We start from the raw sequence: 27,740 nt of genomic DNA on the forward strand, positions 1-27,740 counted from the left end.
TGAGAAACGTGTAGCACACTTGGTTTGAGATGTCGAGCTGCAGTGGTACTTCTTTACCTTCTGGCTTCAGTTCTACCACAGGATCACGGTAAGGATAGGAGCTTTTGCACTTGCTTCTAATCATTCATTACTTGTGTACAAAGAACAACGTTTTCACATTAAAGGTAAAAGGTAGTCCCATAGTCTTTTGGAGGCTGTGTGGGCAGTGGGTTGTTATCCACTGTGTTTAGGGTACAGTATTGGAAGGCGGGGCTTAACCCTTCATAGCAAAAGTTTTAGCGGTAGAGTCCATATATCTTGCCGGTAGAAATTCTTCCACCGCCTCTTACCTCTTCAATGAAAGTCAGGTACACATTTTCTGGATGGAGTGAGGAAGTTGCGTTTTAAGTGCCTTTCCAAGACCACATGTACACGATAGCATGAAATGATTTGAACCAAGGACCTCTGTGGTTTGGGCCAAATACCCTGTAGTTACGCTACAAGACCCCGCGTTTAACACTGAATTACCACAATCCTTGACGCCAACACCGGTACGGTATCTTTTAGAACGAGACAAAACATTGTAGCCTACCTGACAATATGGAAACGTTCGTAAACAGGTCATTTTTCAAGATATCTATATCGTTGTAATTGGTTTGTGATCCGTTATAGGCGTGAAGATGCATAGTCTAAGCCTAAAGCTCTTCGATATTTTAGATGATCGCTTGTAAGCATGATTTTAATATGGTCTCTTTTCAATTAGCCAGGTTTAACTTTCAGTGCAATTCTCACCGGAGGAGTGTATGCAAATGCCAACACAATTCAGGCTCAAACGTCTGCAAGATGATATTTCAAATAAAGACTTCAAAATAGTGTTCTTGCTCATTTTTGACGGTAACAGTGACATTAGAATAAGTTTTATCGAAATATTAAACGAATGAGTGGGAATTAAAACATCTGCGTTGTGACTCGCATGTCTTCTTGCACAGTTTACAGTTTGCCTGTAGCTTACACAATAACTAGACATAAATTACGTCATTGTCAGGACGAAAGACAGATAAAAGTATTTGCTAACATTAGAGTCCATTCCAAGACACCATGAGGGTTTTTAGGCGATATTTATAATTAGTCTGAATTATTTTGAATAAAAGAATATCTGAGCCACAATAATTAAATTATTTTCAAAAAATTGACTAAGAAAATACTCATTTATTTGATTTTCTTTGAATATTTTGGAAACATTTTGAAAGTAACTGTACAAAAATATCTTTATTTAGAATAATTGTGAAACCTCTCTGTGATTATTTCACATTTACAAATATTTACAAAAAGTGGTAAACCTGGCCAAATGGTAAAATTAGTTTATTGCCCCCATAAAAGTTGGCCCTATTGTTGCATCTGTATACTTTTAGATTTCACTGCTGGGCACTGGTGGATCCTTTGTGGTGGGCCATTGTTGTATGGCACCCAACCATACTTTGCAAGGATGTGTGAATTGCTATCTTCCCAGCCCACCGAACCATTTACAAAAAAATGGTAGAAAATGATAGAAAATGGTAAATAATGGTAGAATGCTGTTATCATTATTTAGAAACCATTAGAAGTATCCAATTCCACACCATGAATATTTCCAAAGATTAACAGGACCAGGGAAATATCTATAAAGTTGAAACAGTGTTAAAAATATTTCTGAAGTATCAAATGTCCTAGACACATAATTACAAAACTTTAAAATCAATTCTAAACAATGGCAACAAACATCCGCATTGTGTCTTGGAATGGACTCTAAAGCAAACACCATTATTAATACGGTCTTGTGCATGGATAAGGGTCACCTCAGTTTGAAATTGCATGACACCGCAAGTATGTGTGTTTTCAACTAACACGTGTGCTGGGTTCTTAAATGGCCGTTATGTCCAAAGTGACAGCCATAATTTGATTACTTGTATATTACTTGAAGTACTTTTTTTCTCATGTTCGTGAACTTAGAAGGTAGAAGTAATTTTTTTCTGTCTTGAATGATACTTGTTGCTATTGAATACTCCCACTCACTCATTCATCCTCGCCGCATATCAGGCTTCGCTGAATACAGAAAATGTCGTATTTTGGTCATGCGCGTATCAAAGCTTCTTCGTCTACCTAACACATCTAAGGGAGAAGGGAACACGGTGGGCTTGGGTGAAACGCGGGCTGTGGCACAATTGTGGCCTTGCACTACATGTAGCAACTACCAAAAAGCATGACCCTACCTGAATATACAGCAGATGGTTCTTTACGTCTACTTTTAAAGGGCCTATGCTGTCCATCGTACTCGTAAGAAACTGTTACAGTTCCTGATTACATTCAACTACAATAAGTATGTGATGATTCAATGGACATAGACATTTGTACAAAGGGTACATGCTTATGTTGTGTATATTTCGGAACCAGGCACCATGACTCGTGACAAAATATTTCATTGCAAAGTGAAGCAAATATGATGATGACCTGCTATTGTCTATAATTGAGATTGTCATGCACTGTTCGCTTCCCAACTTCTTCACGAGATGTGGTGCTAGCTTCCGACCAGCTGCTGTGTGCTATATAACATTCACACACAGAAAATAGAGTTCGGCGACCTCATACCTCCATGAAATATTGAGTGTTTTTGTCTATTTTATGTTTGTTGATGATGACTTGCATGTAATGATATTCGAGTTATTTCTACTAGTTGTGTGGATAGTTATCACATGGGCACTATGGTAATATGCAGCAGGTGTGGGGAATCTTTATGATGTTTATATTATCACGTTATGATAGTACTGGCAACTTGCAAGGTAGAGAGTATGTTCAGAATTCATAACAAATAACTGCGACACATCAGGATACAAACACATCTTCAACACAAGCAATAAGACACAAAATGTCCATCAACCAATACCCACATATAGGTTACGGAGACAAGTTTATGCTAGATATATAATAATCCAAGCACATACCAACACAACATCAGCGTAACGCCAAGTGGAGCACGAAACATCTAACAGCACATACGAAGTATAACACACCAGGTCCCCAAAGGCACAAGTGGATAAATACAAAGTTAATTATCATATTCAAATTGTCCAGGATCGGCAAACAGTTGCTCTAAGGAGTCAACTGTTACAGATACCCTAACCGGTTGCTATATGACGTCAACTGTTCAGATAAGGTAAGTCCAAACACATCCACATAATAGATATGTAATAAAACCGAGTACATATTAACAAAACTTCAGCGTGACGCAAGGTGGACCACATAATATCTAACAGCACAAAAGAAATATAATACAACATGTCCCTAAACGCACAAGTACATAAATACAATTTATTATCACTTTCAAAACTGTCCTGGTTCCCCCAAACAGACTCTACGATGTCACCTGTATATCGCTAATATAGGGGTGATTTCTGATATCATTACATCAATTTATAACGACAGATGCGGGGCCCAAAATCTAATCACTTCCAGCTATCGTCACACCCCACCAACACACCAAGTATGAAACCAATCCATCAAGCCGTTCTTGAATAAATAAACTCAAACTCAAACAGACAGACAGACAAACATAACAGAAAATATAACCTCCGTGACATTTCATGGAGGTAATTAAGAAAGACGTGGGTAACTGACTTTCAGCGGAGCTGAACTGAAGTGCACGCGCACACCTCAGATAGCAGCTTAATTATGCTTTTCTCTCACATAATTTTACTGATTTCGCCTAAGTAATGCTTAAGACTAAAAGGCTTTTTACGTGATAACTAAATGTCTGCCCCGAAATATGAGCTCTGTCGCGGCACCTTATTTCTGTGTTTGGCCGCAAACTTACTGATCGTACCTCTTGTGTGTCCTATACTGGCCTGTTAGGCGTCATTATGAAATGCATAAATTTAGCGTAGAAACTCTGAGCAGAGTTATCATTTCACATGGCGATGGATAAAGCAAGACACATCCAAAAAAAACATGTGTTATGTCTTGTTCCCTGTGCAGCATCAGGAGTTGATTGAATTTGAAGTGTTGCCAATTGCAGAGCAAATTGAAATTCTCAGGTTGTCGTCTGTGATGTCTCTTATGGGGTGAAATTGGCACCTTTGTCGCCCTAGAATCTGGATTGAATATCCGTGTGTCCTCCCACTACTTTATTGGCCGCACAGGTCACAATGTCACACGGCTACTGCACAGCCACCTTCGCTTCTAGCAGCGCTGGCTTTTTTTGGTAGGCCTGGTTCGCGGCTGTCAACACGGGCTTCTCTACTGTAGGGAGACCGAGTTAGCGTCTCCCCATAAACGCCAGCACTGCAAGAAGACTGCCAAGGAGGATGGCTACTGCCATTCTCCGCCTTGCCGAAATCTCTGTTCGCCACTACTGTAGTATACATGTTCAAACAGCTGTGGTTTCTATAAGTTGTTTATATGCAGAAATGCAGAAAACTATCAGTGCACACACACATACACACACACACATAGGCGAGCCCCCCCCCCCCCACACACACACACACAAACACAAATACACAAACAAATGCATACACAGAAACATAGTACACACACAAGTAAACAAACACGTATTACACAGAAAAATTCCCATACAAGGAAAGAACAATCAAATTTTTTGACGGATAAGCAACGTTACATCTGCAGAAGCGGAACAGTTCTCTGTGCCAATCTTGACGGTCCCAGAAATGCCACAAAGATGTTTTCACTCATGGTAATTGAAGCGTAATTAGATAAAAGGGTGTGAAATATTGTCATGTCACAAAGGACAGGTTTATCCACTTTAAAGGATGGCAAAATTGGAAGGCCTCCATTTGGAACCAACATAAAATCAGCGATTAGAATGAAACCCACCCTTCCAAGACACGGTGCCTTGCCAAACCTGTGACTTGGAAGTGCCTGCTTTTTTTATTGCAACCATTGGCTAGCTAACGAAAATATACGTCCATAACATGCATAAATCTGCATAAAGAGCCCAGAACGATATGTCCCATACAGGTACTCTCCATGCACAGGTTGGTGGGGAAAATCGTGGCCTTTTCCTTTCATCCGTTTTATTCGATCGTTCTTCCCACCAAAATGGCGGGAACTCATACAAGCCCACCCACATGCTCGTACACACACACAGACACGCACATACATATATATATATATAACCGTTAGATATCTATATATAAATTCGTCACAAAAGGTTTGGAAAATTAACTTCAGTTCCAATGTTTCTGCATGTAGTTTAATGTATCATATATCAATCAAAAGCTTGTGTGATTCCCTTTCATATGGTATCAAACTCGTTATCTGTTCAACACCGATCGTCCTGTTGGTATTGCCGCATGTGTCAGTGAAATGTCATTACCTCCATGAAATGTCATGGAGGTTATATTTATCTCCAGGAAAAATGGAGATATAGTTTTGGGTGTGTCTGTGTGTCTGTGTGTCTGTGTGTCTGTCTGTGCGTATGTGTGTCTGTGTGTCCGGATTTTTGTAGTGAGCATAACTCATGAACCTCAGGATGGATTACGATGATATTTGCTTTGTGGGTAGGTGTTGGAAAGGCAAAGGTCAAGGTCAATTTTGGGCCACCTAGTATGTGACCTTGGTACTGCATATGCTATGGTCTTGATTTTTGGATGGCAGATAGCTTGTGACATAAGGGATATGTGGTGTATATTTGGTCCCCCTAGCAGGTTGCTCTAGAACTACAGGGACATTTTTGTCAAAATCTTCTTAGGTAGATAACTGAAGAAAGGAACGACAAATTTACATGATATTTGGTATGTAGGTAGCTTTGACAGAGATGCACATCATCAAGTGCAAATTATGCACACTGACACTTAATTTGCATATTTAATGAGGAAAATCTGTATTTGCAGTGTTTCCTTTATAGAACTCAAATACATGCAATATATGTAGTTTTTGTGGCAGGTGGAACATTATCAGATACCAATTATGCAAATAAGTCCTTAATTTGCATAATTGATACAAAAGTGTCATTATTTATGTAATGATTTGACAATCAACATAGTGACCGGCGTAGGTTACTTACAGGTGTACATAACTAAGCATAGATTATGCAAATGTGGAAGTCATTAACATAATCAGACTTTTTCATAGAGATATGAGGTCTCCGAACTCTTGTTTCACCAGCGTTTGTGTGTCTGTCTGTCTGTCTGTCAACAAGATAGCTCCAGAACGGCTGAATGGATTAGTTTCATACTTGGTGTGTTGGTGGGGTGTGATGAAAGCTGGGAGTGATTAGATTTTGGGCCCCTAGCGGCTTTTCTTGTTACTGCAGCGCAGCTTCCGGTTTTGCTATCTCGTGTTCTGAACAAGATATGGTCCCAATTTTTAGGTGTGAGATAACTCTTGAGCTCAGAAATAAGTGACATAAGCTTGGGCCCCATAGCGTCCAGTTTGGGGACAGTAGGGACATTTTTGTCAAAAACTTCTGAAGTGGATAACTCAAGAAGGGAACAATGGATTTTCATGATTTTTGGTATGTAACAAGTTAGGTACCTTAGACAATGTTATACATTTGTACAAGATAAAATACTAATTATGCAAAATTAGAATACATTTGCATAATTAATGAGCTTATTCTATCATAGCAGTTTTTTTTAAGTATCTCTTGTACCGGACATGACATGGTTTTGATATTTGGGTGGTAGATAGTTGTTAATGTCATAACAAAGTGGGGCAGGTTTCAGCATTTAATTTTGGAACTGCAGGGGCGCGTTTTTGTCAAGACACTCCAAAGAGGATATGATGGATTGCCATCATTTTTGGCATGCAGGTAGCTTAGGCAAAGATGTTCATAATGATATACATTTTATGCAAATGAGGACTTGGTTTGCATAATTAATGAGGAAATTGTCCAATTCCATTGTTTTCAATAGCTGAACTTCAGTAACTGTAACGCATGTAAATTATGATAGGTGAAACATAAGCAGATACCAAATATGCAAATGAGGAACTGATTTGCATAATATATACAAAATAACAAATCCGCATAATGACTAATGATGGGAATTTTATACTTGTGACATGTGTACGTTAGTCAATGATGAACATCGCCTTGTATAAATTATGTAAATGGTAGGTCATTTGCATGAAATTTAAAAAAAGCTCTAAATATTTCCTGGAGGTATGAGGTTGCCGAACTCTAGTTCAATCAATCCTTTTTTTCACGTCATGTTTGGTATACAGAACATACAGGTTTGTTTTAGCACATCTGAGTAGTATCTGCCCTTTTGGCAGTTGGATGGCCAAATCAAAGCGTGGAGGCGGCAAGGAGAACTACACTCTGACACGGCAAGAGTAACTTTTGGTGGTGGAGGCAGCGTCATGGCATAACCGCCATAGGAAAAACAAAACTTGTTATCATTCTAGGCAACCTCAATGTGGTGAGATATAGGGACACCATCCTCTATCCTACCTCTTCAATATTGGACCAAATGCCATTCTACAAGATTTCAACACCCGTCCAGACAGAGTAAGGACCACTGCAGACTACCTCCAGGATGTAATGCTGGAGTACAGTCTTAGGATGGAATAGCCTTCCTACTACCGCTATCATATTTTTACGATATTCGGACGTACTTCGCGATCGCTGGAAGGTCAGCCAATTGTAAGATTTTCAGAGGGTCTTCGTATTTGTCGCCCAAAAATTGTCCCTGTCACATTTAAGCGAGGCTCGTGCGATCGCCGGTGAATAAATCTATGGTAATGAACCTCCCATGACCTCTTGCAAGCGGACAAGGTAACACAAAACGTTCGTCACAAAAGGGCAAGAGATCAATAAATGTTGCTTATTTTGTTGTCGGAATCTTTTTAACCAATGAATGGAATGCGCGGGTATAATAGAAATGACACAAGAAAAGAAAGTGTGTCACAAAGTCAGCCTACATACTACCACAGGGGCCACAATGTCAGAATTACCCTCACATTTAAAGAAATTCAATATTTCAAAACAAACGTAAGTCGGGCGTTCGCCATCCGATTTGCACGATCTGCACGATCTGCAGGCGACTTGGTAACGAGCTCTGCGAACTCAGATATCACCGGCGACTTGTCGCTTTTGTTAACAACATGTTTCGCTGCACCGCGAACATCGTACAACCCCTGAAAATCGCCGGCGATCCCAAAAAACTGCGGGATGATCGTGAGAACATCGGGCGTCTTACGAAAATGTCATTTAGAGCTTGCAGAATCGTCGTCCGATCGATTTTCACCAAATATGGTGGGTATAAGGATTATGGCTAGCACTCGATTGAACAACTCTTGGTTCAAATTTGATAAACTGATTAACATGTTCTGTTTATTCAACTTAAGTTCGTTCACAAGTCAATACCGACAGAAGAAAATGAGCTGAATGGAGTGTTTGGCTTTAGTAGGGTATAGTAATTTCGGCACTTTATTTTTGTGACACCCTGTACGTAAGCAGACGCTACTAATACCCCCGTCACATTACTTGAAAATCGATCGGACGACAATTCTGCAAGCTCTAAATGACATTTTTGTGAGTAAGACGTCCGATGCTCTCACGATCATGCCGCGATTTTTCGGGATCGCCGGCGATTTTCAGGGGTCGCACGATGGTCGCGGTGCAGCGAAACATGTTCTTAACATAAGCGACAAGTCGCAGAAGATCTCTAAGATCGCAGAGCTCGTTACCGAGTCACAGATCGTGCGTACATCGCAAGGGTATCGGTCTACATTCGATTGATAGTCGTGCGTCAATCCAGCATCGACCTAGTTATTAATCATCGAGCGCAAATCGGATGGCGCCCGTCAATCAGGCGATGTTCTCCCGACTTCCGTTTGTTTACAAATATCAAATTTCTGCGAATGTGAGGGTAATTCTGACATTGTGGCCCATGTGGCTGTATGTAGGCTGCTTTTGTGACATAATTTCTTTTCTTTCGTCAGTTCTAGTATGCCCACGCATTCCATTTATTGGTTAAAGAGATTACGACAACAAAAGAAACAACATTTTTTGATAGAGTCGATTCCAAGTCACCGTGCAGATGTTTGTTGCCATTGTTTAGAATTGATTTTAAAGTTTTGTATTTATATGTCTAGGACATTTGATACTTCAGAAATATTTTAACACTGTTTCAACTTTATAAATATTTCCCCGGTCCTGTAAAACTTTGGAAATATTTATGATGTGGAACTGGATACTTCTAATGGTTTCTAAATAATCATAACAGCATTCTACCATTTTTACCATTGTTTGTAACATTTTGTAAATAGGACAGTGGTCTAGGAAGATAGCAATTCACACATCCTTGCAAAGTATGGTTGGTTGTCATGCAACAATAGCCCACCACAAAGGGTCCACCAGTGCCCAGCAGTGAAATCTAAAAATATACAGATGCAACAATAGGGCTTACTTTTATGAGGGAAATCAACTAATTTTACCATTTGGTAAAGTTAGCAAATATTTCTAAATATTTGTAAATGTGAAAGAATCACACAGAGGTTTCACAATTATTCTAAATAAAGATATTTTTGCAAAGTTACTTTCAAAATGTTTCTAAAATATTCAAAGGAATTAAAATAGATTAGTATTTTCCTAGTCAATTTTTTGAAAATAATTTAATTATTGTGGTTTACATATTCTTTTATTCAAAATAATTCAGATTTATTACAAATATCACCTAAAAACCCTCATGGTGACTTGGAATGGACTCTATCTTGCCTTTCTGTGAGGAACGGTTTGTGTTACCTTGTCCGCGTGCAAGAGGTCATGGGAGGTTCATTATCATAGATTTATTCACAGATGATCGCACGAGCCTCGCTTACATGTGACAGGGACAGTTTTGGGGCGAAAAATACGCAAGTCCATCTTAAAAGATCTTAAAATCAGCCGACCTTCCTGCGATCGCGAAGTACGTTCAAAGATCGTATATAATGTGACGGGGGTATAAGGTGTACTAAAAATAACCTTGGATGTTCTGTATACCAGAGGTTACGTGAAAAAAGGATTGATTGAATCACTGACACACGGGGCCATAACAGCCGTACGGTACAGTGTTGAACAGAAACAGGGAAATCTGGTCGCTTTTTGGTGACCCACTCACGTAAGCAGGCCTAGTGCTCGTTCCATGAGTTAACAATGATAATGAGTTTGATACCACTGGAAAGGAAAGTACACAAGCTTCCTATGATATATAATACATTGATATATAATACATGAAATTGATGTAGAAACAACGATGATATGATTTACCAAATCTAATAATCCAAACTTTTGTGCCTAGTATATATTTTTATATACACATACAGGCAGACGCCCACTCACACAAACACACGGTTACACAGACATTCACACATAAACACAGACATACACAAACATTGACTCACAAGAACATGCATACACAGACACATAGACTGAAACATAAATTGGAAAAATCCGTTGGGCGAATCAAACTAACGTCCCATCTACAAGAATAGCGGTACAGTTCCCTGTGCCAAGCTCTAAGCACAGAGAAAAATGCCACAAATATGTTTTGACGGTTTTGACCCATGTCCAACCGAAGAAAGCTCAGATAAAAGGGTGTGAAATATTGCACAAAGGACAGGTTTATCCACTTGAAAACATAACAAAACTGGAAGGCTTCCATTTGGAACCAACAGAAAATCAGGCATTAGAATCAATCCTTCCCTCAAGAACACGGAACCTTGCCAAACCTGCGACCTCTCAAGTATGTCGCGTGCCGTGAGCGCCTTGGTTGGGCAACACATGGCATGATAATGTCTATTGCAGCCTGGTCTCGAAAGACTTAAAATGTCATGGAGATTTATTCAATATGTAGGTGCTCGTCACAACTTGATAATTAAGGGCTACGGGGGACATCCATCGTCCCGTTGTTCCCGTTGCACACACACACACACACACACATACGTACACACACACACACACACATACATACACACACACACACACACACAAATACACACACTTACACACACACATAAGCACACACATAAACACATACACACATACACACACATACACACACATGCATACACACATAAACACACGCACACACATACACTTGTCATTCCAAATAATATTGGGTGATAGCTTAAGATTGTGTTAATATGTAGAAATTAAGGGTTGGTCTCCAAAGACTCAAAATGTCATGGAGATTTATTCAATATGAAGGTGCTCGTCATAACTTGATAATTAAGGGATACGGGAGACATCTTTCCGTTGTTCCACTATTTGAAAGATCTTGAAAAAACGCCCCTACAGTTCCAGAGCAAGCTGCTAGGGGGCCAAATATACACCACTTCTTCCTTACATCATAAGCTATCTGCCACCAAAAAATCAAGTTCATAACATGCCCAGGTAAAAAGATATAAAAACTTATGCAGTATCAAGGTCACACACCAGGAAGCGCAATATTGATCTTGACTTTGTCTTTTCAATACCTACCCACATACCAAATATCATCGTAATCCATCCAGAGGTTTGTGAGTTATGCTGACTACAAAAATCGGGAAACACAGACACACACACAGACCCACCAAAACTATATCTCTATTTTTCATGGAGACCAAAGATATAAACTCTTCACTATAAAACAAAGTCTAATAGATTTGATCATGAATCAGAGAAATTATAGCTGAGATGAAAGACTTCTTACATCGGTAAAATCTGTTTCATCTGCTCCAGCGCCATAAGCTATACCTGTATGTTTAGAACCTGGATATCAAACACAGCGGGTTTTGATCACATCGTTAGTAACCTGTAGCAGGCGATGAACAAGAGGATCTAAAGGTTGGGCAATAAGCCACCCAGTGATGACCCCGGCCTTTCCTGAATTTCATGTGTCAAGTTTACACAAGTGGCTTATAAAAACATGAACCAGGCCGCGAGTGTGCTTAACTACTACTGACAGGAGATTAATGACAACTATTGTGGACTGCAACGACGTCCACTAGTGTAAGATATGGGCGCAAGAAGGCAAAACAAAGAAAGGAAGTTCTGCTGCAGTACCAAGGCCACACGCCATCCGATCTTGTCCGCTGTCTTTTAAACATCTATACCCAGGACGTAGTACTCTACTTAGTCGACTTACCAAATATCATCACAAGCCATCCGGAGGTTCTAAAGTTACGATATCAGAAACGCAATAGCGCAATTGATGTAGACAAACAGTAGTAATATGATAGATTATTAGCGGATGGATGAACAGAAAACCATTTTTCTTAGAATCACAGACACCACAGCTCATAGAAAACGTGGAGCTTTCATTTTCCTCTCAAACGAGAAGTCAAACCCAACTTGTCTAGATATAGTCAATACTAATTGTTTAGACTTTGTGACGATGGTATCAATCAACTATATGTCTTCTAGGTTCTAACATGTGCTTGCAATTAGCCTTCGAACAAGAACTTGCAAATAGGCTTTCTGTTAATGCCGACAGTAAAAGGCAACGTACTCCAGTACAGACCACGCCTGGATTGAAACCAAACCTGATTGGTTGTTGACTGTCACGTACGGGGTTACTCCTAGCCGGATAAGAGCCAAAGTGAGGAAAGTGACTTTGCGCGTCTGTGGGATTCTGTCCAAGAGAACAAGTACGTATTTTCTTTTTGTTCCATGACAAGTTTTCAAACGCCCATCAAGTATTTGTGCACAGAACCAGAGTGATGTCATTTCTTATCTTTATCTCCTAGTTAACTGTTTTAATTGTTGCAAGATTGTACAGGTTACTATTCTAATCGCCATATTTCTTTATAGAACGTAAAGGAATCTTACATCAAGCGGGAATGCTGTACGCACTCTAGTACCTTTATTCTAAAACATTTACGTCATCTGCTCACCAAAAATACTTAGGTGTAAAAATGGGTACCTGACAGTTGGAGAGGTAAAAGACGGTGGGAGGTTGGCTCAGCCTTCCAATAACAACTCACCATCCCTTCGGCCTCAAACGGCTACGGAACGAACTTTGCCTTCTTTGTATATGACACTGCTGAAATACGTGTAACATTGCCTTTGTCTGTGTTAAAGCAAAAAAAAAACAAAAGTAAAAAAGAAGACGAAAAATAACCCACAATATCTACCTGTCTAGCTAAAGGCAATGAACGTGCCTTCTGTGCTAACAGAGCTTTTAGTGATGTAAATATAACTTGGCTAAACGAATAGCGTTTTTCTTCCTTTGTTTCTATCTTTCATTCGTCTATCCATGATCCTTATACCCGCCTCACATTATATACGATCTTCGGACGTACTTCGCGATCGCAGGAAGGTCGGCTGATTTTAAGATCTTAAGATGGTCTTGCGTATTTTTCGCCCAAAATCTGTTCCCCTCACATATAAGCGAGCCTCGTGCGATCGACGGTGAATAAATCTATGATAATGAACCTCCCATGACCTCTTGCACGCGGACAAGGGAACATAAAACGTTCCTCAAAAAAGGCAAGAGATCAATAAGTGTTGCTTATTTTGTTGTCGGAATCTTTTTAACCAATGAATGGAATGCGCGGGCATAATAGAAATGACACAAGAAAGGAAAGTGTGTCACAAAGCCAGCCTACATACTGCCACAGGGGCCACAATGTTAGAATTACCCTCACATTCCCAGAAATTCAATATTTGTAAACAATCGGAAGTCGGGTGAACGTCACCCAAACGTCGCCCGACTAACGGGCGTTCGCCATCCGATTTGCGTTCGATGATTAATAACTATGTCTGTGCTCGCCTATCGGTCTTCAATCGTTGGATTGACGCAAGACTATTGACCGATACCCTTGCGAGGTACGCACGATTTGTACGCACGATCTGCGACGCGGTAACGAGCTCTGCGATCTCGGAGATCTCCTGCGACTTGTCGCTTATGTTAAGAACATGTTTCGCTGCACCGCGACCGTCGTAAGACTCCTGAAAATTGCCGGCGATCCCTAAAAATCGCAAGATGATCGTGAGAACACCGGACGTCTTACTCACGAAAATGTCATTTAGAGCTCGTAAACTAATCTTCCGATCGAATCGCGCCTAATGTGAGGCGGGTATTACGAGGAGAAACGATCAGAGGTGCGAAAGCAGCGAACACATGTGTTGTGCGTGTACTATTTATTGATATACCACCAGTCCAGTTTTTACTGGGCTGTCTGTGACCAGAATGTCATCAAGACTTTGTATGTCTGACATTGAAATGCCCCACATTTGGAACTAAATTTTAGTTCACTGTTGGAAATTAGATGACTAAATGTTTCATTGCAACAAGCTGCAAAGCTGTCCTGTGATCGCACACATATAAGTCGTTCCATACTTAATACGTGCGTAGCAATTACAAGTTTCAGTATATGGAAAACTAATCTACATAAAAACGTCACCAAGCCCAGAGAAATCGATGGACCGCAGTCAGTGAGTTCTAAAATGACATTTCGGTAGCAGTGCGCCAGGTGTGAATTCTAAAGATCGGCTGATGTTGGCAGGTTCCCGGGCTCTGTCCTATGGGATGGGGGGTAGTCATGCAGGTGTAAGATACGCTCGAGTCTCTGAAATTTTCATTCGGCGACCTGCTGCCAATGAACGAACACGGCCGAAGCTCGTCCGTTTTGTAAACGGTCTGCGCCCTTTCAGATGACCGTAACGTTAGCTATATCGCTGACCGGTCGATGGAAACACGAGTGTTTCAGGTTAGAAGCAAAATTTGTGTAAAGCAACATTTGAATCTCTAATGTACGGCAGTATCGTGATAAACTATCGAGAGAAAAAAAGAGTGCACCACCTGGGGTTCGAACCCAAGTCACGAAGCCAAACCCTTAACGGCCTACTACGCCACGGAACATGAAAGTGTTGATAGAGCGTGCTCGTACACGTAAAAAGGCGTTGACTGTTTCAAAGACGTCACGCCCGTTGGTGGGATGTAAATTAGGCTTGTGAACTGTCACGTAGGATAAAGTAATGAAGACACTGGGTATTCAGGACCCTAGCGACTGCTCTGATTCCACCATGGTACGTCTTTCCGTCCTGGCAGCCTTAAAGAGCCGTGATTTTAAAGTCATATGTATCTTTATAGATGCCATATGTCAGCCTTGTACCTATAATAGAGACGGCGTGATTCTTTATTGAACCGCCACCATGCAACATTGCCCATTTTTACTGAATGGGAAAATTGGAGTCAAACGTTAGCAGCAGGCCACCATTTTAAAAAGATACAATGACTACGTATTTGGTACATTTCTCTTACCAGTAACGTTGTTACTCTCATTACCTTCGCCTGAAGGTTATGTTTTGAGCATGTTTGTGTGTCTGTCTGTGTGTCTGTTAACCGCATAATCGAGAAGCCTTGGATGGATCCTGATGATATTTGGTAGGTGGGTAGGGGTCACAAAAACGAAGGTTAATTTCGATAATGGGCCCCCTAGTGGCTTCCTAAGGTACTGCAGCGGAACTTCCATTTTCGATATCCCGTGTTCTGGACATACTGTGGACGTGATTTTTGAGTGGTAGATATCACTTGGGACAGAGAGTAAGTGCTGTAAGTTTGGACTCCTTAGCGGCTTTTTTTGGACTGCAGGTGCCGATTTCCTTTCAAACTTTGAACGAGAATAACTCGAGAACGTGTTGGCGGATCGTCATAATTTTTGGTATGTAGACTGCTTAAGTGATGACTTGATATATAACATAACATAACATAACATAATGCGATTCTCATTATGCAAATCAGCAGCTACTTTGCATAATTAATGAGGAAATATGCATTCCATGATATGAGTTTCAAAGTTGCCACATATGTAAAATGAGAAAGAGAGAAATGTCAATATATATTATTTATGCAAATTACGACTTCATTTGCATAATTAATGAGAAAATATGAACGTGTTGACGGATCGTCATGATTTTTGGCATGTATATAGCTTAAGCGATGCCTGACATAACGAAATACAAATTATGCAAACCAACAGCTTATTTGCATTATTGCTTCGGAAAGTTTATGAATTCACTGCATTCTATAATAGGACTTTCAAACTTGTCACATATGTCACTGAGAAAGAGAGAAATGTCAATAGATATTAATTATGCACATGACGACCTCGTTTGTATAATTAATGAGAAAATAAAATAATTCCTTAATGATGAATGATGGGAATTTCATACTCACAACATTTTGAAGCTTGGTGAAGATGAACAATATTAGACATAAATCATGCAAATTAGTTTCATGTTAACATGATTCATCAGGAAACACTAAAATGGCCTTCTCTGCTACGATAAGACTTTCATACTTTGGATTTGTGCCTCTTTGATAGATAGGATGATCAACCAAGACAAATGATGCAAATCAGGACCTTGTTTGCATAATCAAATGGCAAAAAATATAGATACTTCACTCCTTAGAGATCCTTGCTCTTCCATTCATAAGAAAAAGCATCACCAAACAAACCGTTGTCTTTAGAGTTTCTAAGGACTGACTGCTCAAATTTTATTCAAAACCATAATAAACCAGACTGTCACCAAAACGTAGTATGAATAAACATCTGGTTGTCTACATAGAATTTTGTTATTCAGTAAAATTCTGGTGAAACTTTCAAAGTTCCTTTCATTAGTTGAGAAGTTTCGAGAATTTCCCCTGTTAACAAAGAATCACCCGGATGGAGGCCTGGCGAACCTCCATTCCGTATCAGCCACACGGTGATTTACATCAACGAAAGGGTATGTCACCCCGTGAGGGGCGGCATAACCCCGCCGTGTGTAAGCAGTTGGCTAGTTGGGCAACCCTGGCTGTTTGTTAACAGCTGAACAAATAAATAAATAAATAAATAAAAACAAAGAATGAGCTTCATTGTTTACAACAACAGCAATGTTTGTGATTTCCCCAGTCCGTGATGAAGAGTTGTGCAGGGTTGGCCATGGAGCTGCGACTGGTCGTCCTCTGCACATTGTTGACTCCTCTACTTGCTGCCTCTGTGAAACAGCGGGTGAGTAGAAAAAAGACCATGCGACGGGTTTACATGATACAAGGGGTGATCGATTCGTGGCCTCACCCAGTAATATTTAAGGTGAACAAATCAAATCTCGGAGCACGATTATGACTGAAGTCTTTCATCAATATCCACCAATTTCCTTTTCAGGTCCTTGTGGCTATTACTTCCCAGCCGACGTGCTTTTGAATATTTGTTGGTAAGTGGAGAGAAACAAAGGTGAACTGTGGTCAGAGCTGTGTGGGTCGTGTTCCTCATGACATACCATCTTTGAAGATATTGTCAAATGCTTGATAAAGGTTTCCTTCGTATTTCAACTAGAAAGAAGTGGCTGACTTTTAGCATTACACCTTTAACCACACACCTCATGTTGCAAATCAATGTCTTTGTTTTCCTTCTCTCCCACCTAACGTTAGGGTCGTGCGGTCCTCGTACGATTGCTAATTATAACTTTCGCTGTTTTTTTTTTTGGGACAGCCATACATGTTTCCTTCAGAGGAAAGCTGTCTTGTAAAACAAAAGACTGTCTTGGATCCTTGTCGGTGTTTTTTTCTGTCACAGCCTGCTTAAAAATCCTGTCGAATCAAAATCGTACGACGATCGCACGACATATGTGACCGGGCCCTTAAGCCAGGGTCACAAGGATCGTACGACGTCCTTGCGATTGCATATTACGCCTATCGCACGATGATCGCAGTGAATGGCAGCTAAATCGTAATCAAAATCAACAATCGCAGAGCATCGGATGATGTTCAAAATTTTTCCAGCGTCGATTTTCACTTGTGTCTCTTCTGAATAGCCGCCTGACCGCTTTTGTGCTTTAACCAACCAAATGTGGACCTAGTTGTTGAATACCTTCCTATGATGTCTTTCACTAGCACTGTAAAAAGAAATTAAAAGAAACCATAACAACATGTTCATGAGTCTTAGAAGCAAAGGTTCAAATGAAGCACAATTACTGGTATGATTATCTCGGCCTGCTTGCCTGCTCTACGAGTTAGGCTTTTTCGAAAATCATATTAATTATTTTTTTTGTAGATGATATGCTATCAAGAAAAAGATGCCACCAGAGAAAAAAAATCATATCATAAGTATTATATTATGAGTCGCCCCCCACTCCGAAATTCCGACTCATGGAGCCTGCCTTTCTGTTCGAGTTGTCCCCATCGTTATTACGATTATGGTGAACTGACCCGAGACCGGCGAGAGCTAATTATGAACCCACGAGTATGTAGCCATCAAACAACTGTCTGCATCACCTGTGCGTGATACTACATCTGCCACGTGGAAAACCTAGCCTTGATGGCAGGCTCTTCTACGGACGCGCTGTTCTCTAGTTGCTATTGTGAACAGTTGCGACTGATATAGTTTCTTTTCTCGTCAACATCGACAATATCAGGGAAAACTGAACCCTTTACAACATGCTAAAAACGTCATCAGTAGAAAAAACTGGCCGTAATGAAGTCTGCTATGGGGACAATAAAAATCGTACGACGATGGAGAAACTTTGAACATGTTCAAAATCCATTTCAGCTCTATTGTCGTCATAGTACGCTCCCCGATTTATTATGATTCACCTGCGGTTTAACGCAGGTACACTCTTGTGACCTCATCGCACGATGCACTACGATCTTTGTGACCACGTCTTTATATGTCTAAGCCAATACTTCCGATTCTTCCCCGACTTACGACGTACTGCGCTTATACCGTACATAAAACGGTATAAGGGGTATAAAACCTCCGTCGCAGTCAATCGTACGATCCTTTGACCTGGGCCTTACTGAATGTTGCCTGCAAACATTCTCGTTGGCTGCAAAATGTTCCCGACCTTCAGGCATGAGAATTGGACTAGGTAAGGTAAGGTAAGATAAAAAAAACTTTGTAGTTTATAGTTACGCCGTGAAATTTGAGTTGTTCGCCTTATTTGTGGGTGTGGCCGCGAACTTATGAATCACCCGTCGTACTGTACCAAGTACTAATAATGATGATAATAATAATGATGATGATGATGATAATGATGATGATGATGACGATGATGATAATGATGATAATAATAATAATGATAATTATTATTAATCAATAGTTCATCATTGACTAACATACACATGTCACAAGTATGAAATCCCCATATTTTGCATAATTAGTATTTCATTTTGTGCAACATTGTTAAAGGTACCTACATACCAAAAATCATGAAAATGCGTTGTTCCGTTCTTGAGTTATCCACTTCAGGAGTTTTTGACAAAAATGCCCTTGCTATCCCAAAACTAGTCGCTAGGGTGCCCAAACTTTTGCCACTTCTTTCCGAGCACAAGAGCTATCTAATACCCACAATTCTTTACCTGGCTTGGGTCGCTTGATCAAAAGATGAGAAAACAACCGGAAGTTGCGCTGCAGTACCAAGGGAAGCCGCTAGGGGGCCCAAAATCTAATAATTTCCAGCTTTTACCGCACCCTACCAACACACTAACTATGAAACCAATCCACCCAGCCGTTCTTGAGTTATCTTGGTGACAGACACACAGACAAACGCTACTGAAAATATAACCTCCATGACATTTCATGGAGGCAATAATGATAATGATAATGATAACGATAATAGAGTCCATTCCAAGACACCATGAGGGTTTTTAGGCGATATTTATAATTAGTCTGAAGTATTTTGAATAAAAGAATATCTGAGCCACAATAATTAAATTATTTTCAAAAAATTGACTAAGAAAATACTCATTTATTTGAATTTCTTTGAATATTTTGGAAACATTTTGAAAGTAACTGTACAAAAATATCTTTATTTAGAATAATTGTGAAACCTCTCTGTGATTATTTCACATTTACAAATATTTACAAAAAATGGTAGACCTGGCCAAATGGTAAAATTAGTTTATTGCCCCCATAAAAGTTGGCCCTATTGTTGCATCTGCATACTTTTAGATTTCACTGCTGGGCACTGGTGGATCCTTTGTGGTGGGTCATTGTTGCATGGCACCCAACCATACTTTGCAAGGATGTGTGAATTGCTATCTTCCCAGCCCACCGAACCATTTACAAAAAAAATGGTAGAAAATGATAGAAAATGGTAAATAATGGTAGAATGCTGTTATCATTATTTAGAAACCATTAGAAGTATCACTGCGCGAAAAGGCAGATTTCCACTGTGTAAACCCGTGTACACATGCAGGTAAATTCAGTGTCCACGAGTTTCAACGGGTGCCCACTGTGCAATCGTGACGTGCCCCTACATTGGGCACCCGTGGAAACCCGTTGAAACGGACCACTTGCGTGTCCATAACGTGCCCTTCCTGTGGAAACCCGTGTGCACTAGCTGTGCCACCTTAGTACACTTTTGCGTACGCGTGGAAACTATCGACGTATGCTTTTGTGTGCGAATGACTGGTGCATAAATTAGCGGTAATTATCACCTAATTATCTCCCCGGGCCTCGACTGCGCCGTAATTACACCCTTTGTTATTAAAAGTAGCGTCATTTTCACCGCCCCGGGCTTTCCCAGCCAAAAAATTTAGCAGAATTTGACACCATTGACATGAGTTTCCAAAAATTTTTTCTCGGAGTACATGCGAAATCATCAAATGACGGCATCCGTGGTGAGTTAGGAACCTTTCCCATTTCGATCAATGCTGAGATACAATTAATCAAATACTGGCACCGTCTAGCAAACTTACCCGAAGATTCTTTACTACGTGAAGCATATGATGTTGTACTTTCCGGCGAATACGACTGGACAAATCACGTAACTGACATTCTCAACTATAATGGTTTTGGACATGTATGGACAAACCCGACGTTGTATCATGTTAATATGCTAACCGACCAATTACGACTCCGTTTACAGGATATATACATACAAGAATGGTATTCTTCTATCCAGAATAACTCAAAACTTTGCATTTATTCTACGCTAAAGGAAAGATACGGACAAAAGAAGTATCTTTCGAATGTACACAGTTTCGAACTTCGTAGAGCAATTACAAAGATGAGAATCAGTAGTCACAAACTAAATATAGAAGCCGGAAGATATACTAAAATTCCCCGTGACCAGAGGTTTTGTCCATTTTGCCCAAATGAGATCGAAGACGAACGTCACTTTGTTATGGATTGTTCTCGATATAATGATAAACGCACAGAGCTGTTCACATTACTTTCCGCTTGTTCTAAAGAATTTGCTACTCTCTGTTCGATAGATAAATTCAACTACATTCTGGGAGGCGATAACCCTCACTGTGTACAAGTAGGCAAATATATCCACGAATGTTTATACCGTAGAACTAATAGTGTTAATGACATGCTAGACCCTATATGTTGATTTAATCATACCTATAGATATCCATATATGTGTGTTTAGTTGTATTGTAAGTAGTTGTTATACATGTAGACCATACGAAAGTCGCTGTACTTTTGTCGTGTCAATAAAGATTGTTGTCTGATCATCAGTATGTACTTAGTGATGTCGCTCCTTTCGCTTCCAAAGGTTCGTCGGTAGTAGTATAGGTTGGTAGTCCAGACGAAATTATGCATTTATGCTAATTTATTCATAACTAGTTAATTATGTAAATTTGTTAATTTATGCAAATTTATTCATAACTAATAATTAATTATGCAAATTTTTAATTTATGCAAATGCACCATAACTAATACTTAATTTATGCAAATTCTTAATTCATGCAAATTTATTCATAACTAGTTGATTATGTACATTTGTTAATCTATGCAAATTTATTCATAACTAATACTTAATTTATGCAAATTTTGAATTTATGGAAATGAATTCATAACTAATACTTAATTTATGCAATTTTTAATTTATGCAAATGAAAGCATAACTAATACTTAATTATGCTGTTTTTAATTTATGCAAATGTGATGCAAATGTAGTCTCGGGTCAACCTTGTGTCGACCTGTGACGTCAAGGGTCACGGGGGAATATTGGTACGCTACCATAGTAACGGCGTCAGTCAGATCTGGATTGTTTGTTGTTAGTGCTGTTAGGTGCTCCGGAGTAAATTTTTACTCCGACTCCTCCCGGAGTAAATTGCTACTCCGGAGTAAAGGTTGACTCACTACATCAACGTAATGAGCACAGTTATGAAGCATACTACGTGATTGCCACTGACCGATGACAAAAATAGGTCAATTAACCTATTTGATCACGTGAACATATACTGTGTGTATGCATGAAGTATACCATTGCTTTGGAGTCGCTACAAGTGTTTCTCTTATGTGAAATACAGCGGCTCCGTAGTATGCTCCGAAGCACATGAGTTCTATAATGAGCGCCGTTATTTTATTCGTATACATGGTATATCTATGTGCGCACATGAACATTGCATCATTTTGCTTTCCAACGAACAGAAAGGAAGCATGCCTTACGTCTGCGAAGTTTGTGATCGGGAGTTTGATCGTAAGTTCAACCTCGATCGTCATCAAGAAAGAAAACACCGAGACGAGTCAACTGATGCCTCGGGAGAGGTCGTTGTAGACGACGAGACGGGATCTTGCCGGGAGCGCGATGTTTTTGATTCTTTTTTATGACTGGTTTATTTATTTCGAGATTCAACAAATTGACAATGACATTGCAGCCACACGGCTGAATTGCGAAACGTATCAAACGATTCCGACTCCGATATGTCGTCTGAACATAATACGGATACGTTTGATCCATCGGACGACGATGACGCTGGGAAAGACGACAGCTCGATAGTGTCAAAAGATGAGGAAACAGAAACCGATGAGTCTTTGGACTCTCAGGCGTCAACAACAGAAACCGACAGCGATCAAAGTGGTTTCGAGAGTGATGCAGGCTCGGAAATGTCTTCAGGCACGTCTTCATCTGATGGCAGTGAAGAGTACGACTACGACAGTGGTGACGAGGAGGAGTGGACGCTCTACCGTGACCAGACCATCCCACTACCTCACCAGCCAGGCGATGTTCCTCAACGCGTCATCAAGGAGACAAAACGCGCTGGCAAAACGTTTTATCTGATAGAGTTTGCTGCATTGCCTCGTTACAGCGACGAGATCGAACATAGCAAGAACTGGGTCTCGGAACAGACACTGATGAAAAAATATGGATACCTCGTCCTGAAGTAATGTAACGTCATCATGTACGTTAGCTTTTGAGATACTGGATGCAGTCTTGGTCGAGTGACAAATAAAATGTTTCGAAACTGGTTATCTATACCTCGGTGTCTTGTGTTGATATATATGCATGTACGACACGCAAGTACCTGAAAATAGACTTCTTACTGCAAATAAAGAACACCTGTTGTTTAAGAGCATACTACGGAGCCGCTGTATTTCACATAAGAGAAACACTTGTAGCGACTCCAAAGCAATGGTATACTTCATGTATACACACAGTATATGTTCACGTGATCAAATAGGTTAATTGACCTATTTTTGTCATCGGTCAGTGGCAATCACGTAGTATGCTTCATAACTGTGCTCATTACGTTGATGTAGTGAGTCAACCTTTACTCCGGAGTAGCAATTTACTCCGGGAGGAGTCGGAGTAAAAATTTACTCCGGAGCACCTAACAGCACTAACAACAAACAATCCAGATCTGACTGACGCCGTTACTATGGTAGCGTACCAATATTCCCCCGTGACCCTTGACGTCACAGGTCGACACAAGGTTGACCCGAGACTACATTTGCATCACATTTGCATAAATTAAAAACAGCATAATTAAGTATTAGTTATGCTTTCATTTGCATAAATTAAAAATTGCATAAATTAAGTATTAGTTATGAATTCATTTCCATAAATTCAAAATTTGCATAAATTAAGTATTAGTTATGAATAAATTTGCATAGATTAACAAATGTACATAATCAACTAGTTATGAATAAATTTGCATGAATTAAAAATTTGCATAAATTAAGTATTAGTTATGGTGCATTTGCATAAATTAAAAATTTGCATAATTAATTATTAGTTATGAATAAATTTGCATAAATTAACAAATTTACATAATTAACTAGTTATGAATAAATTAGCATAAATGCATAATTTCGTCTGGACTACCAACCTATACTACTGTCGGTCCACCATCCTGTTGTTGTGGGGTTTATATTATCCGCAGTCGCTCCACTCAAGGACGTTATAAACGTTGTCCTTGCTCCACTGTGCAGTCGCTCCAAGTTTGATGACAGAAAATTCCTGTAGGTCTCTTGAATTCAGCATCCCTGCTCTGTAAATTATGATGTCCAAGTGTCCTTTTAGACAAACAGTTGCTAGTCAGGAGCATATACATTTATCACATAGTCGTTGCAGAATTCCAAGCGTGGACGTGCAAGTTCCTAACAGTGATATCCAATCCATCGTGAAACATGTAGGGCCTCCACGGAGCCGAAGGAACTCCAAATCATCCCAGCCGACCGGACAGAAACTTGTGTACCACGTAGAGCTAACAGTCAGGGGCGCGTCTGGCGATCCGAGCGGCGGGGATCACCCCACCCCACCCACAGAGAGCCCGCCCGACCCTCGGTAGACTTGGTAATAGGCAGCTGGAGGCCACTTGTTGCTCTAAAAGTAGAATTTGGTCCCATGGCACTAGCAGTGGAATTCAATTCGATGGCAAGATAGTGTCCGGTCTTGACGTAGAATCATTCCCAAGCTCTCAATGAGTTTACCTGCGCTGTTTGTCATGCGATCAAATACTAGCTATCGCATGAGTATCGGCCGGTCGGAGCAGCGTGAAAGCACACTAGATCTGCATGAGAAGATTTGAAATGACAACCGTCACAGGTTTGAAAATTGGGATACGTGTGATGATTGGTCCTCATTTCCAAACACCCACCTCATGTGTGAAATACGATTGGCTACTTCGGATGGGTATTTGAATACAGACAGACACAATAACTCATTGTATATACTATTTGTGTGTATGTCACATCAAGGAGTTTGTACATAATGCCCTGCGTTCTACAAGTATTCTTAGTTCACTAAAGGAAGCTTGAGCTTTTCTTGTGTATCATTGTTTTCTCAAATATACAAATCGCATAAGTTCTAATATTTTTTTCAAAACACCTTGGGCTTTAGATAAATCATTTATGTCTGCAGAATGCCTTCCAACCAAAACAAAAAAGATACGTTTAAGACTATCGACCTTAACTACACCCTTTGTATGTAGCCCCCCCGCTAAACTCCCTTCCATGGCAAAATTACTTTCCCGGCATTAGAAAACCTTAGTCAACATTGAAAATCGCGAACCAGCCTCCATAAAAAAAAAAAAAAACAATGAAATGTGTATTGGGGGAGGGGTGCTTGTGGAAGTCCAGTAGTTAACCTTCTTGCTTTTCACCTTCCGTACTTGCCTTTAATGGTCGGTATTACCCACTTATAACAAACATTTGCATTAAGTATTCAACTGGCGGGTCAAACTTCCTCCCCTCAATATTTAACCGAAAACCGCAAGCCAGGCAGACAATCCCCATAATACCGATATAAACCGAAAATTACACTGTGGAAGTAAACTATACAAATATTGAAGTTCTCCATAACCTAATTATCTTTGTAAAAGTTTGAATCGATTTTTTCGACAAACAAGGAGTCAGTATAATGCAGATCCAACATGGTGTCGGAATGCGGCGTTGTTATACTGTATAAACAAAGCCGACCGACCAAAGAACAACACTTTCAAGATCTAATAGAATTCTATGCATTGATAGGCGCCGCACTCCAGGTTAAAGCCTAGGTGAAAATCAACTCATGTAATGTTGCATAGAAAACAATTCATATGATTAGTTACAGAAATCGGGCACACTCCGTCGAAATTGAATATGTTGCTTCAGTAGTGACTTTAATCTTACACGCTATCTGTATATAGAGGTAAAGTAGTTTGTAGAGTTTCGTGTATACATACGGCACGATTGTGTTGCAAATCTTATTTCGCGTCCTGTTGGCGTCGGTTTAATTATTGATTTTCCCACAAGTACATACCGACATGTGGCAAGGGTTCTGGGTATTTTTACTTGACAATTCACATAACTAAAATATCAGACACTTCTCAGCTCTCCATTCTTAACGATAATTGTTCAACACGAGAAGTGTGCAACAGTGGGACGCGTGGACTCTTCGCGTGCCCTCTTGTGAGCACAGGTTTTCATTGTTGGGGCACGCGGAAACCGGCAGCCCGTGGAAACCCGTGCCCACGATGAGGACACGTCAGGTTTCACCATCGTGCACAATGTTGGGAACTCGTGGAAATCTGCCTTTTCGCGCAGTGTATCCAATTCCACACCATGAATATTTCCAAAGTTTTACAGGACCAGGGAAATATTTATAAAGTTGAAACAGTGTTAAAAATATTTCTGAAGTATCAAATGTCCTAGACATATAATTACAAAACTTTAAAATCAATTCTAAACAATGGCAACAAACATCCGCATGGTGTCTTGGAATGGACTCTAATGAAGCTCAATATCTCGCTTCTTTGTATATACAAAGGGACAGATGTTTAATATACAGGGTTTATCTATGGGGGAATCAAACAGAAATTTATCCGTTGCATTAAGATGTTTGAAAACTACGTTAATGTGTACTGACGGCCTATCCACCTAACACACTATGGATAACTGAGAGTTGTAAGGCAAAGGACTGAGCTCGAGAGTTGGGTAAAGGACTAGGTGCAGCTGTATCACCGCGGTGCTTTGTGATCCACACTAGAGTGCAATTTTTCGATTTTCTGCTTAAAATCCGCTGCGGACTTTCTTCTGCTACAGTCACAATTGAAAAAGGTACCTCAGCCGAGACTACTTGGCCCCTGCTTGACACCTTGCGGCTAACATTCTGATTTTTGGGAACGGCTGTTAACATTACAATTAAAATTAACCCGGGACCTGTCGACAAACAGACGCCGTGTCACCCCCCCCCCCCCGTTCAAACCCTCCCACCCCCACCCGGATATCCAGACAATTTGTTCTAAAATTTCCTTTCCGGTCTTAGGAATTGGTACATGATGTGGCCTAAACACTACCGTAAAGCCTACAAGAACAAAACGCACCAAAGAAGGCGACTATATCTGGCTGCATTGTACATTGATGGCGCTGCTCACGGATCTCTGCCTTCATTAACGTGACATTGTACATAGCTAGTACAAATGATATTTCGTTATCTATTGGTTGAACCTTACTACCTATCAAAAACAACCGAGGTAGACATGTCCAAGTAGACAATCCCGACTGTCAGAAGTTATATTATATAAGGTTAGGATATACCTCACAAGGTCAGTGAATAACGGCCCACTATTGAAGGCACTCGTCTGTATATCCCTAAATCGCCATACGATTGTGAGGCGGGGGGTGGCAATTTTCACGGACGGACCAAATACTTTAGTAGGGCCGTCCGTGAGAATTGGTCTACTTTTAAGCCAGTCATTTGTTTTACAGGTGGAGGAAACACAGCTGTGCAAAACCGACCAGGACTGTCCCCAGGATGAACGCTGTCTTGTTACCGGTGTAGAGGGTGTCTGCAAATCGTACAACAAATCTGAGAAATCGCTTCCTTCTAACGACCTTAAGCCCGACCCCCGTAAAGCTAAGTTTATTAGACAAATCCCAGCCTATCCCTACCCATACCCCTCCTCACACCCCTCCCCAATCCCCTCTCAATACCCCTCTGCATACCCCTCCCCATACCCCTCTCCGTACCCCTCCCCATATCCCTCCTCATACCCCTCCCCATACCCCTCTCACTACCCCTCCTCACACCCCTCCCCAATCCCCTCTCAATACCCCTCTGCATACGCATCCCCATACCCCTCTCCATACCCCTCTCCATATCC

At 40.4% G+C, this 27,740-nt stretch overlaps 1 long non-coding RNA gene across 1 annotated transcript; it reads left to right on the top strand.

The window, feature by feature from the left end:
* On the top strand, nt 1–27,631 carry LOC118426407. The gene is made up of 4 exons (XR_004832389.1): nt 1–88; nt 12,429–12,582; nt 16,834–16,932; nt 27,346–27,631. It is a non-coding gene; the product is annotated as an uncharacterized LOC118426407 (long non-coding RNA).
* The last annotated feature ends 109 nt before the right edge of the window (nt 27,632–27,740 follow it).

This window comes from Branchiostoma floridae, chromosome 11, assembly GCF_000003815.2.
Source record: "Branchiostoma floridae strain S238N-H82 chromosome 11, Bfl_VNyyK, whole genome shotgun sequence".
NCBI lineage: Eukaryota > Metazoa > Chordata > Leptocardii > Amphioxiformes > Branchiostomatidae > Branchiostoma > Branchiostoma floridae.